Source organism: Petromyzon marinus, assembly GCF_048934315.1.
Source record: "Petromyzon marinus isolate PM22_M1 ecotype Great Lakes invasive population chromosome 84 unlocalized genomic scaffold, UKy_Petmar_22M1.pri1.0 chr84_unloc.4, whole genome shotgun sequence".
Classification (NCBI taxonomy): Eukaryota; Metazoa; Chordata; class Hyperoartia; order Petromyzontiformes; family Petromyzontidae; genus Petromyzon; species Petromyzon marinus.
In genome coordinates, this window is record NW_027422641.1 from 58,511 (window position 1) to 69,983 (window position 11,473).

Consider the following 11,473-nt stretch of genomic DNA (forward strand, 5'->3'; position numbering starts at 1 on the left):
ATGCAACATTTCACAATCAACGTTTTGTCTTTGTGGACACAGAGGTGAGGTATTTTACTTTTATGCATTTATATAGGCTATAGGCTGTCAGTAGATGGTTTATCGCGGATATCGTGTTTTGTATGGTATTTTAATGAAGTTGCCGCATTCGTGTGGTTTTCGCATTTTTGTTAGTTAGGCATATAACGTTACATTCGTGTGTTTCGATCTTATATAATATATACTTGTTGAACTTTGATGTGAATTTCCCCACACAAAGACACAAATTACTTATTAAATTGCTAGTTAATAAGAGTTTCTCCACTTATGTGTTAACGGATTGGTGTGTGTGATGTTACTGTATAAAGCAAAGCACTTTTTCACATTTTAGTAATGTCAGTTTTAATAACTGTCTCAAATAATGGTGTTGAGCATTTTTATTTAATGTAAAATGTTAACATTCAAACTTTGGAAGACCCAAATAACAGCTATAAACACATTTGACACATGAATAAAATGGCATTGATGTTAGCTAACAAGTAATGTAAGCTTGGCAGTTAGGCCTAATCTAAAGTGTAAACTCATAATAACGGTTTTTGGGTTAGAGCGCGTTTATTTATAAATGTGTCGTAACCCTCCACCACCCGACACGGCCAATCAGCAAAAAAAAGTGTCACGTTAACAAAAGACAAATAATTCACTACTTTAGCCCACCGGTGTGTTGAAGAGTGAATCCACATTTACAGTTATGGAGAGGGGATTTCTTTAAACAAAAGGAAGGAGCAGCAATGGGTTCTCCTTTATCCCCTGCTATAGCAAATTTGTACATGGAAAACTTTGAAATAAGAGCACTTGCCTCGAGCACATTAAAACCATCCTTTTGGTTTAGATATGTGGATGACACTTTGGTTGTCTGGCCACATGGTAAAGATACACTTAATGATTTTCTAAATCATCTCAATGCACAAAACCCGGCCATCCAGTTCACCATGGAAATGGAGGTGAATAACACACTCCCATTCCTAGATATTTTGCTTGGACATGGCCTAAACGGTAAAATAACACACAGCGTTTACAGAAAGCAAACGCACACTGATGCCTATCTGAATGCAGAATCACATCATCATCCAGCTCAGAAATCCTCTCTTATCAAGACGCTCATACATCGGGCTAAAACAGTGTCAGATGGTGAGAGTCTAGTGAGAGAGATTAAACACGTTAAAGACGCACTACGACAGAATGGCTACAATAATGCTCAAATTAACAGAGCACTGAATGCCAAATCACGATCGCAAAGCAATACTGCTGAAAGCGACCAGATTGTTAAAACAATAAAAATTCCATATATCTCAGGAGTAACTGACAAATTAGCCCGCGTTTTGCAAAAGCAAAACATTACAGTAAGATTTGGTACAGTACACAAAATTCAAAAACTAGTATCTTGCACTAAAGACGCATTACCTAAACTATCAACAGAAGGTGTATATCGGATTAATTGTTCATGTGGCAGCTGCTACATTGGGCAGACGGGACGTAACATCAGTGTAAGACTAAAAGAACATCAGAGAAATATTAAATTATCTCAAACACAACTGTCGGCAGTGGCAGAACATGCTTGTCAACAAGGACACTCAATTGATTTTGACAATGTTGCAGTGGTGTGTAAAACTAATTATTACTGGCAAAGACTAATTAGAGAATCCATTGAAATTGAGAGGAACAAGAATAACTTTAATCGCTCTGACAGCTACCGGCTTAGTGCGGCCTGGAAGCGTATTATTAAATAATACACATTACATTTTGATTTAAAGAATTACTAATCTACAACTCATTACTAATCATAACCAATGACTGATTACTAATCGATTATATAATTACATTACCCCCCCCCCTCCGCCTCTAATCACTGCACCTGATATGAGTTAAGTGATGACGTCACCCTGCTGCTCTATATAAAACCGGGAGCAAGCGAGGGCTTTACCATTCTGGCGAATTGCCCGATGATGCTGGAAGTATTTACCAACGAAACATCGTACTCAAACTGTAAATGTGGATTCACTCTTCAACACACCGGTGGGCTAAAGTAGTGAATTGTCTTTTGTCAACGTGACACTTTTTTTGCTGATTGGCCGTGTCGGGTGGTGGAGGGTTACGACACATTTATAAATAAACGCGATCTAACCCAAAAACCGTTATTATGAATAATATTGGTCGCGAAAGCCTACGTGTTAAACTAAAGTGTAAACTATTTACCAAGAATATATACAGATTTTTACTGTATAGCATACCACTTATTAATAATTTATGAACCTATTAACTAATAATTTATAAATGACTTATATCTGAATTAACAAAAGAATAGAAAAATGTAGCATATCACTTATTAGTCATTTATGAATGTATAGTCATGTTTTGTAAATGATTAGTTCATCATTAATAACCTTACAACTAATTTAACAAAACATTCATAAAATGTTAGCACATTACTTATTAATCATTTATGAATGTAGACATGTTTTGTAAATTATTAGTTTATCATTAACTAATTACTTATAAGTCACTTATAACTGAACGTTATTATAAAGTGTTACAGTGTTTCATATTCTTAGTTTTTTCGGTAAAGTCACGTTGAAGCTTTGTTACAGTGTTGTTTATATTATTATTCTTTGGTGACTTACATCTTTTTTTTCTCACAGAGTTTTGGAGTTCTAGAGTCCCACATGTGGCTGTGCAGAGATTGTGGCTCGTCTCACATATCTAGATCAAAACTTTTAAAACACTTAAGGTTGGTACATGGACAATATGGCCGCAGACACGCATATCCATGCGCATATTCTTACTGTCCATGCACTTTTAAAACCTGGAATGCACTGCGGTCCCACTTATGCAGATCACATGGTAGTGAGCAGCAACCTCAAAAGCATGTTTGTGGTGTTACTGACATTCGTTCAGTAAATGATTACTTTCTCCACATAAATAAGCATTTGCGCAGTCATGAGACAGTAAGTTTTATGTTTGACTGCTCGTTTAAATCAAATGTGTATAGCACATTCAAATCACATAAGAGGCGAAAACATTGTCAGTGTTCGTTGACTGATTTTAAGGAAGGAATAGTGAAAACAAGAGGTAAGAGGAATATCTGATGACACTCTTTCAAACGAAGAAATCAACACATCTACGTTAGAGGAGGATTCCAGTTGTATTGATACAGGAGAGGTTCCAGAGAACTTTCCAAAGTTGGTAGAGCTTAAATTTGCTTCTTTGCTGTTGAAGCTGGAGAATCACTATCATGTCCCAGGCACAGCTGTCGATGAGTTGTTGGAGGACTTGCATTATTTACTGAGTGATGCTTCTTTCCCTTTGTCATACAGAATTATTGTAGACACCTTACAAAAGCACAGGATTGACAATGATGAATTTCTAGTCAAAGACCTTGTTACATCTTTAAGTACAACAAATCCTTTACTCACTGCAATAAAGCATGGTGGTCCACTCGCCTCTGCATTTAAGCGTAAAGAATATTACAGGGAAAATTTTAAAGTTGTAGACTCCGTGGAGTATGTTCTTGAGGCCAAGGGAAACAGAACTTTTGAATATGTTCCAATACTTGAGTCTTTACGGAACCTACTTGGTCAGAATGACCTACTAGACAAAGTGGTCGAAAGTCACAGTTCTCAACAGTTAAGAAGAGATGTCCATCAGTACAGGTCAATTCAGGATGGTCAGTTTTTTAAAGCAAATAATTTCTTCTCAGATGAGTTGAAGATATCTGTGTGCTTATATGTCGATGACTTTGAAATTTACAACCCTCTCGGGACATCAAGAAAGAAGCACAAGATATGTGCAATCTACTGGATTTTGGGTAATGTGCCATCCATGTTTCAGTCAACTTTGTCTTCAATTTATCTTACCGTTTTGTGCAAAACAGAAGACGTGATAACATACGGATTTGAGAAAATCTTGCGACCTCTTTTGCAAGATCTTCAAACTTTGGAACAGCAAGGTGTTTTTGTCCACCAGCTGGGAACATTCCTTAAAGGAACAGTTCAATTTGTTGTGGCCGATAATCTTGCTGCACATTCAATGGCTGGCTTCATTGAGAACTTTTCAGGAGAGTACTGTTGTCGATTTTGTACAGCTTCTCGTGCAGATTCTCAGACCAATGAAGTGAAGGCAAGTGAATTTACACTAAGGACTGCAGAAGAACACCAGGGACATGTGAAACTTGCAAAGGAGAAAGGTGTAAATGTCATGGCTGTGAAAAAAGCATGTGTTTTCAGTGACAGCCTTAGCTACTTTAATGTTACAACAGGCTATCCTCCTGATTTGGCTCATGATCTTTTTGAAGGCATAGTACCAGTTGAGCTGGCAGAGTGCTTTTCTGTACTTATTTCAAATAAGATCTTGTCTCTTGATCTGCTCAATGAACTCATCCATAATTTTCCGTACAAGTGGGGTGATAAGACAAATCGACCTCAATTGGTGCCACAGACATTTGCAAGGAGAAAATCAGTTGATGGCAATGCGCATGAAAATTGGTGTCTGTTAAGACTGCTGCCATTTATTATTGGGTATTTGGTGCCTGCAGATGAAACCTGTGTGGCTTTTGATTTTAAACTTGAAGGATATTGTGGAACTGGTTGTGTCTTCAGTTCATACAGATGAGACCATTGCATATTTGGAATGCAAGATCTCTGAACACCGTCAGATGTATCAGGAGCTTTTCCCACTTAAACAGCTGCTTCCAAAGCATCACTTTTTGGAGCACTATCCAGAAATGATTCGCTGCTTTGGTCCTTTAGTTTTTCTTTGGACATTGCGTTTTGAAGCTAAGCATAGCTACTTCAAACAAGTAGTTAGGCACACAAATTGCTTCAAGAACATAACACTAACTTTGGCAAGAAAACACCAATTGATGGTTGGATATAACCTCCACATACCCAGCCCTGAAAAGACCACCTTACAGGTCAGACGTATCTCTACCATCACGGTCGAGGTCATGAAAGAGGATGTCGTACGTTGCCTTAATTCTAGATATCCTGGCATCACCACTGTCAATGTTGCTCAGAATGTTTCTTATGATGGCATTATGTATCGAAATGGCATGATAATTGCCCATGGGTCTCTTGGTGGACTTCCAGAATTTGCAGAAATTGCTCAAATTTGTATAATCGAAGACAACCTTGCTTTCATTGCCAAAAAAATGTGTTCATGGTATCGAGAGCACTTCAAGGCGTTTGAATTGGTACCAACTCTTGAAATGTGCTTAATTACCCTCACTGAGTTGAAAGACCCATACCCTCTTGCAGATTATAAGGTTTGCGGTGTCCGAATGATTACCCTAAAACGACACATACTAATAGATGAGGTGTAATAACCAGCCACTGAAGTCCTCTGTGGACTTGTATATTTTATGTATATTTCATTTTATACTAAACATCTATTTAATGTCAATAGTTTGGATTGGTCTTCTGGTATTATATTCATATATTCATCCCCTCTATCTCTCTTTCAGAAAAATTTGACAGGATGGGTACCCCAGCCAAACTTCTAGTAATCTTGGGAGAAAATAATTGTGAAAGGTTAAATCTCCCAACTGGTATACCAAACTCGTTGAATGACCTTAAAAGAGAAATCCAAACACAACTGACAGTACATGAAGATTTTCGACTTCAATTCAAAGATCCGGACTTTAATGATTTTGTCAACCTCACTTCAACTTCAGACATACAGGATAAAGCTACACTCAAGGTCATTCAGTTACCTTCATCTACAAGTTTCCCAACTACTTCATCTGTGCCAGAAATAAATGAGACCTCTTCAGTATCATCCTGTGACACAGACATAATCTCATACTCACAGTCATCTTTACTTTCAAGTCCAGAATCTGTGTCCTCAGAAGTCAGGCATGGCCTGAACGTTTCCCAATACCACAGTTTAGTTTTGATGCTGAGATTCAACTGCAAAAAGCTCAACTTGCTTATCAGGCTGATGGTATTGTCCTGCGCCCCAATGCCAAACTGAAGTCTGATATTTTGGATGCTTTAGCTTCAGAAATAATAAAGTACAAGGCATACCCTACAAGTGCAGATCTTGATGATGTTGCTGCTGCTTTGGTACAGAAGCACCCATGCCTCAAAGAAAAAGGCTCTGTGAGCGGCTACTTTGGCTGGAAAATAAGTCTGAAATATAAGATGGCAAACTACAGAACAAAATTGAGGAACATGGGATGTTCTGAGTTAAACATCAACTCCCACAAGCGAAAAGGATCCATGGGAAGTCCCAACCAAGTGAAGAAACCTAGAAAAGCCGAGGTTAATTACTGTCCAGATTACCCATTGGGTGGAACAAAGGATACGCTTGAAAAGCAAAGGATGACACTACTGTCTGAGGTGACTAAAATAAACAATGAGCAGGTTATCAAGGTCCTGATGGAGAGAACATTTGTGCTCCGGAGGCATGAGGTGGTAGAAGATTTGCCGTTCATCGTTGAGTTTAGGAACAGATGGCCAGCACTCTTTACTGAGAGAGAGGTAAGTCTTTGATGTAATGCCAGTTATGATTAAATACTTGGATGGTTTTTATAATTCTAAAATATGAAAATGTTCATTTGTAATTTTGTATGTCATCTGTAAGTGCTGGAAAAAAAATGTTCAATGTTTTTTAAACATGTTTATCAGCAGCCAACATGATTTGTCCTTTCAAAATTGTATTAGGTATCTGCAGAATTCAGTAGGATTACAACTATCCCTTTGGTGTCCAAATTTATGGGTCAGCTGGATAATTTCTCAACCCAGCTCCTCAGAATCTTCAGAAAGAAAGGAGGAAGAGCAACACAGAAGATGACAAACATCCTGTCAGGTATGGATCGGGTATGTTCTCTAAATTCATAATTTTAAATCTGACAATAATTAATATTATATTTTAAGAATATTTAACCCAAAGATGGAAATTCAGTCATTATGTATAGCCTCATGTTATCGAGGTGGTTAATTTTTGGGTTAAGTATCCCTTTAAAGTCTGGTATATACAGTACTCTGCAAAAGTCTTAGGCATGTTAATATTTTCACCCCAAAAAGAAATGGTTTTAAGCCAGTTATTTAAATCTTGTACTGCAGTGTGTCAGTACAAAATATCGTTTTACATTTCCAAACATTCCTTTTGCCATTAATTGTAATAATCCAGTGACATTTTTATATACACAAGGAGTCTGACAATAGCCAGTATGATCCACACAGAGATTCGATCTCATCATCATCAAGTCTGTCTGTGATTACATGAAGAAACAGAAAAACTGAGAAAGATTAAATCCAGAAGAACTGCGTCAACATCTCCAAGACACCTGAAGAAACCTTCCTGCGAAGCTACAGTACTTTTTGTACTGCTTTAAAAAATGCCATAAATAGATTTTATTTACTTAACTTCTATTAACTACATAAAATCAATACTCGGTGTGACCAGCCTTGCGTTTAAAAAAGCTTTTGTCCAGGTACACTTGCTCATAGTTTTTCAGGTAGCTTTGCAGGAAGGTTTATTCAGGTGTCTTGGAGATGTTGACGCAGTTCTTCTGGATTTAATCTTTCTCAGTTTTTCTGTTTCTTCATGTAATCACAAGAATGACAAACTTGACTTGAATGAAAACAACACAGTGGGATAATCTGTATAATGCTACTTATAATGGTACAATAACAAGTCTAAAAAGCAAAGTGCTAACTAATGCTCATTTCATTTTTTTTCAGAATGACACCATCGAAAAAAACCGTGAATGCATCTTGAAAGCCCTTACTGTTTACATGAACGAAGACCCCTCAAACCTTGTGAAGGAGTACTTGGTAAGTTATTTTTTTTTTTAAACCTATTGTATGTTTCTTTAAAACCAACTCCCACTTTCAGCCCTGATCTGTTATTAATTGTTTCTATTTGTATTTTACTTTTTTAGGACGTTGAACATGATGAAGCCCAAACTTCAATGCTCAACACCACCCTCGACATTTATGTCATCGTACATGAAGGGGCAGATGCTACAGACCCTTATGAAGATGTTGGCATTATCATTAAAGGCGTCCAAATACTTGAAGACCTGAACAATGTGGCAAATGCTTGTTCTGTGATGCTTGGTCTAATTTACGCTTTAAACTTGGCTTACCCACAAGACCTGAGGTACACTTTTGAAGTATTTCAAAAGATTTTTATGGAGCTAGATGCAAACAAGCTGTCAAACAAGGTCCAGGTCCTGAAAAATAAACTCCTTTCGTAAACGCTGTAACTTGAGGTCAGGACCAAGACCCAGGACTTATGTTTTCTCCATAATGTTGCACTGTTGGTTTGGCTGTTGCAGTACATATATTTATGTACATAATACTGTTTTTTTAATTTTTGTTCTTGTGCAATTAAAAGGAAGCAAAAGAAGACTGCTATTATTTTTCAAGTATAACACTTGTATGTGCATATTTTATTAATCTTTTAATTTAAAGACAGTATGCTTTTATTTATTTTAATTTTCTTGTAATAAGCAGATTCTTTTCATTTTTAAAAGTAAAGTTAGTCTTTTGAGATTACAGATTTTGTACCAGTTATTCTTTTTGGAAAAATGTGTAAAGTAGATGCCTTTGATTTTGAAAAGTAAAGTTAGTTTTTTTTAGATTACAGATTTTGTGCAAGTTATTCTTGTTATAATTTTTTTGTGAAAGTTTTCAGAATTGTTATTGAATGGATTCAATAAAAAAACTGGAACAGAATGAAAATGGATTATTTATTTTGGATGAATTTAAAAGTATTAATTTTTGGATAATTGTAGTTAATTAACTTTATTGTTTAAAACAAAACCAAGACTGTTAAGTTGATTCAACTAAACAACATTGCATTTACCTTAAGTAATTCACTTACGTTTACCGAAATAAATAATGTTACTTAAATGCAACATAACCCAGTTGTGTGCATCCTGTTGACATAAAAAAGTTAAGTTAGTCCAGCATATCATTTTTTTGAGTATGCACACGATCTTGAAAATGGCATTTGATTAGGATTGTCACCTGCAACCCATTCTGAAATCGTCCAACTACCAAAACCCTTGTCTGCATTATACCTAAGACTTTTGACTTGTACATCTCGTAATTTTCAGACGACGGGTTGACCAACGTGGCAATGTTATTTTCTCATTTTATTGACAGTAAACAAAAAACATGGCATAGTTTTTAATTTCCCTGTTAACTTGTACATACGAGTGGAACGGTGTCACAATGGTTTGTGCATTGCACTATGAATCAGGCCACTTGCGTTTGATTCTCGGTTATAGTTAACATCAAACAAACTGGCCATGAGCCTTTTCGTTATCAACCCACGTTGAGAAGCATGATGGCGTATGGTGAAACAATCTCCATGACTGATCCAGTATGGGAAGACTTCACCCATGACAATGGTTATACATTTATTATTGTTTTTGTTGTATATTACCACCAATGGAGTAGCTTCATACCTGTCAGCCAGCCTATATATACTCATAGATAAACTTTCGCCTAAACACCACCATTGGGATGAAGCTGACTTGGTATCTTCCATACTCTTTGGTTCTTTCGGTAATATCGAAGAGTGGTGGAATCCAAAGGCATGAGAGTGCAATCCAAAGGACATGTGAGCATGAGAGATCTAAGAGAGAGGCATAGAGAGAGACACAAAGAGTCGGAAATAACAGCTGACATAGGCAGGTAGGATGGAAATATCAGTCATAAAGAAGGTACACCACTCTGTGCCATCGTCTCCACCAAAGAGTATGAATCCCTGCATTCATGAAAGCTTTAATTTAAGATTATTCCAGCAGACTTTACCGTCTTCTACCTCGAACCTTCCCTCGTACGGTACCATGCACCTGTTTCCACCCATCTCCACTGACACCACTATAACTTTTGCCATGTACAGTACCCTACATCCCTCTTCTGCCCATAAAAATATATGTCCCGGCTACAACTCTAATTTATAATAGGGAACTCTATGTGGGAATCAATGGGATCACACACGGGATTCAATGATGTGGGCATGGAGTACAAAACATTTAACCTTTGGGTTAATGCATAACATAGGCGCTTGAATCAAGGGGGGAAGGCATTACAACCCAACTTGACCATTCACTATCATCACCAAACTCTTACGTGGGCTGCCCTATTGAAGGTGTACATTCTTAGGCAAACAATACGCAACATCATTAGCCCTACATTTACAACAAGCCATCAATATGTACTGTAGGTGTGGTCGAGCAGCACATTCGACCCGGTGACACTCCTTCTCGGCACCTCTCTAAATTAGTCCGTCGGCCTCCCTCATCGTGGCCATCTTCATTCTGGTCGATCCTGAGAGGAGAGTGCGAGGGCAGAATTTCTGTGAGGAGGATGCTCCCCTCCCTGGCATTCGTCACGACGCCCCTGGACACGGCATTGTGAGCCTGAACGATCCCTTGTGACGTCAGTTCTCTATATGGTTTAGGGCGACTCGGATTAACCACCCATCTCTGGCATCCCATTTGGATGCGAACACTTTGCGGGCAGAGTATTTTAACAATTTCACTGGGCTTTGCCAAGGATGGTGTAGTTTGGCGGATGTGCTTACCCGGACCTCAGGACAGTGTAACCAGGCCCGATCACCCTGTTCAAAGGGTACAGGCGTCTCCGTTCTTTTCCGCAACCGTTTGTTTGCTATTTGCGATCTGTCTGACTCCGCTATCGCGGCTTCACGAGCTTCACAGAGCTTTTGTAGTGGCAGTCTGAGGGAGGCTGGCGACGACACAACTTTAGCAGGGAAAGCCACCAGTTGGTCCTCAATAGGTGGCTCAGGGTCTCTCCCATACATCAAAAAGAAGGGGAAGAGCCCGGCCGATGCATGTGGCACTCTACAATATGCCCCTAGGACCCCTGGGATGTGCAAGTCTCAGTCCAGCTGATCACCATTTACAACATGGCACAACATTGCGGACAGCGTGCAGTTAAGCCTATCTACTTGTCCATCACACTGCAGGTGATACGGTGGTGTTCGAATTTTCTTAGTGCCCACGATATTACAAACCTCTCGCAACAGGTTAGTAGAAAACTTCTGACCCTGGCCTGTTAGACGTTTCTCAGTGAGGCCTTTGTCCAATACATAGCCATGGAGAAAGGCTTCTGCTATTATTGCAGCCGTTTGGTCATGTATCGGCCATGCAACGAGCCAGTGTGTGCAATACTCCATCCCCTCGAGCAAATATTTATTTTATCCTTGCAGTTTTAGGAAATGCACCCAGGATATCCAACGCTACTAGTTCGTTTACCCTCACCACTACGATCGACTGCAGTGGAGGCTGCATAGGATGGGGAGCAGGTTTCCTTTTTGCACACTCCTGACAATGATTATCCGCTTTGCGTACATCTTTTGACATCACTGGCCAAAAATATCGAGCCTGCAGTGTGAGCAATGTGTTAGGGTGGCCCAAGTGCATTTGTTGTTTGGCGTGCACTTCTAGTAGCAACTG

At 38.6% G+C, this 11,473-nt stretch overlaps 1 long non-coding RNA gene across 1 annotated transcript; it reads left to right on the forward strand.

Annotated features, from left to right (window-relative positions):
* Positions 1-4,372: 4,372 nt before the first annotated feature.
* Positions 4,373-8,424, forward strand: LOC142908455 (uncharacterized). Its single transcript, XR_012931790.1, has 3 exons — positions 4,373-6,512; positions 6,696-7,811; positions 7,919-8,424. It is a non-coding gene; the product is annotated as an uncharacterized LOC142908455 (long non-coding RNA).
* The last annotated feature ends 3,049 nt before the right edge of the window (positions 8,425-11,473 follow it).